Raw genomic sequence first — 2,632 nt, forward strand, 5'->3', positions numbered from 1 at the left:
TTCATAGCCACGTTGATGTGAGGTTCTTGATTAAAATTATATCTTCCTAATTTTTAATGTTGTTATCAAATTAAATCTCATTAAGCTGATCATGTGCTTTATTTGTTGATTAGGGGCTAATTAGTAAGCTGATCGTCTATTATTTAAGGGAAGACTAGATTATTAGACTATGTCAATAACAATAATTGGCTGACTAGAAATTAATTTAGACATCTTTGCATCTATGATCAATTTTGAAAATTAACATTAAAATATTTTTGAAGGTAGATATTTTTTTAATCTGATTAGTTTACCTTTAGTTATTTACTTCTTAAGTAGTTTACTTTTACATTCAGTTAAATTTTTTCAATCTAAAATCCTCACTTTTATATTTTATTTTTATTAAAAAATAAGATTAAAATGTTTGTTGTTAATTCGATTCTATTCACCATATTTATAATTATTTATAATAAAAATATAATTTATTTTTACAGAATTCGACGGCTGAGTATGCACTCCACAGCCAGGAGATAGTCGATTCCCCCTTTCCCTCTATAATCAATGACAACTTGTAAACAATTCATTTCTTATCATTTATTTGTTGGGACCCATCTCACGTTTCTGATTTATTTTAGTTTAATGGAAGCTCAACAATCAGCACTAGGAGCCATGAATATTATTATTCCAATGGGCCTATATATGTATAAATGCCAACATTGTTGCCCATCCTAGGCCATATCCCCTTTGCACCATGTGCATCTGCTCTCTCTGCCAATTCCCTCAAGCCAAATCTCCGCGTTGGCCACCCTTTTGAGACACTATGACCCCAACCCACCATTTTAACTCATTCTGCCTTCTACACCACTGAATTATTCTGTTCAAACACAAATTTTCTTACCCTCTTATTTCATTTCGCTTTCTTATAGAATTTGAAATCTTTTTAAAATTTAATTATTGCCTCTTTAGTCTTAGTACTTAGGTTTTATCTATATTAATCTAAAAATTTCAATTCAAAATTCAATTTATCTTAAAAATTAAGAAAATCAAAGAAATTACGCTTTTATAATTTTTCATCCTAATTAGAAAATCAAGAAATTTAGACAAGAAATTTTAATTTTAGTGGTGCTGAAATTTTTTTCCAAGACAGCGAGTTTAAGTTTTAGTTTTAATGAAATCAGCAACTTTATTAAAATGTTATTATTTATTTATGTATGAAAATAAATGAAGATTTTAAAATATATAAATTCTTAATTATAATTATACTTGATAATATATTTTGCAGTGGGCTCCTTGAGTTGGATTACCGTTGGTTAAACTCGAGCATGTAATCTTTTAAGCTCAAATCTTATATTAATATAAAATATTATAAATATCACTTTTTTTTTACGAAATTATAAATATAACTCAACCCATAAAAATGGTAATATTGCATGGCTTGTGGGTTGCAGAATTTACTGCATAATGATCCAGATACATAGATCAGTGTCGAGCAAGCCATGGCCAGCTTCAGCTTGGGGTTTTAAATTTTTTTTTTTTTTTTAATCAGAGGGGTTCTAAATTAGTTCACACAAGTTATTTCTCTATTTTTCAATTTAATTTCGATATCATATTTGATATAATTTAATACTTAAAATTTTTTAAAGCTTTTTACTGGAATTACTATGGACAAACCTGATTGGCTTATAACTTTTTCTTCCCCCCCCCTCTCCCCCAAACAAAAAAATATGTGAATCAGATTAAATTATTCAATTTATGCGTTATATTAAAATTTCCAGGATTGGTCGATATGTCCGAGTGGTTAAGGAGACAGACTTGAAATCTGTTGGGCTTCGCCCGCGCAGGTTCGAACCCTGCTGTCGACGATTTTTTTATTTTTTTTGGCCCAATTATGCTCTCTTGGTGCTCCCAAGAAGAAATTATGTAATGTCAATATACAGATATGATATGTTAAAAAAAACAAAAAACAAAAATGGAAAGCAGGTGTAATTAATTGTAAGTATAAATATGAGGTTTTCTGTTTAATATTAAATTTTTTTAATTTTTTTAAAATTAAATTAAAAAAATTAAAATTAAAATTAATATAGTCGAGCATAACTAAACTGAACCTTTTAGTTTGATTTGGATTAAATATTTTGTTCTTTCAAATCTGTAGTGCAGGTTTCTCAGCTTAAAATTTTAATAAAAATCAAGACAACAATTTTAATAAAAATCAAGAGAACGATGTCTGTTGGAGCAAGAAAATAAATTGTTGGCAGAATGGAAGCCTTGTTGACTCATCAATTATTTTCTCCGACAAATCAAAATTGAAGGGAAAAGAAAAGGAAACCAGACTTGTTGATAGGAAGAAGTAGTTATGAATTTGAACTAAAAAAAGATATTTTAACGGAAGATAGATTTTATCAATCTTTTGATTTTTAATAGTTCTATTGGAAAAAAAAAATTATATTTAAAAATTTAATTTTAAATAATAAAGTTAAACTTTTTAATTTTTTTTATAATTATAGCTAAAAAAATTAAATTAAGAATGAAAAAATTAACCATTAATTATAATATAATCATTAAAGTTTTATATTATTTCTTTTGTCTAATACTTTTGTAAATTTTTTTTGTCCTAAAATTATTTTTTTTTCAGACATATAATAATATATAAATT

General features: G+C 26.6%; 1 non-coding gene across 1 annotated transcript; it reads left to right on the plus strand.

Moving 5' to 3' along the window:
- The first annotated feature begins 1,759 nt into the window (after positions 1-1,759).
- TRNAS-UGA lies at positions 1,760-1,841 on the plus strand. The gene has a single exon. It is a non-coding gene; the product is annotated as a tRNA-Ser (tRNA).
- The last annotated feature ends 791 nt before the right edge of the window (positions 1,842-2,632 follow it).

This window comes from Manihot esculenta, chromosome 13 (assembly GCF_001659605.2).
Source record: "Manihot esculenta cultivar AM560-2 chromosome 13, M.esculenta_v8, whole genome shotgun sequence".
Classification (NCBI taxonomy): Eukaryota; Viridiplantae; Streptophyta; class Magnoliopsida; order Malpighiales; family Euphorbiaceae; genus Manihot; species Manihot esculenta.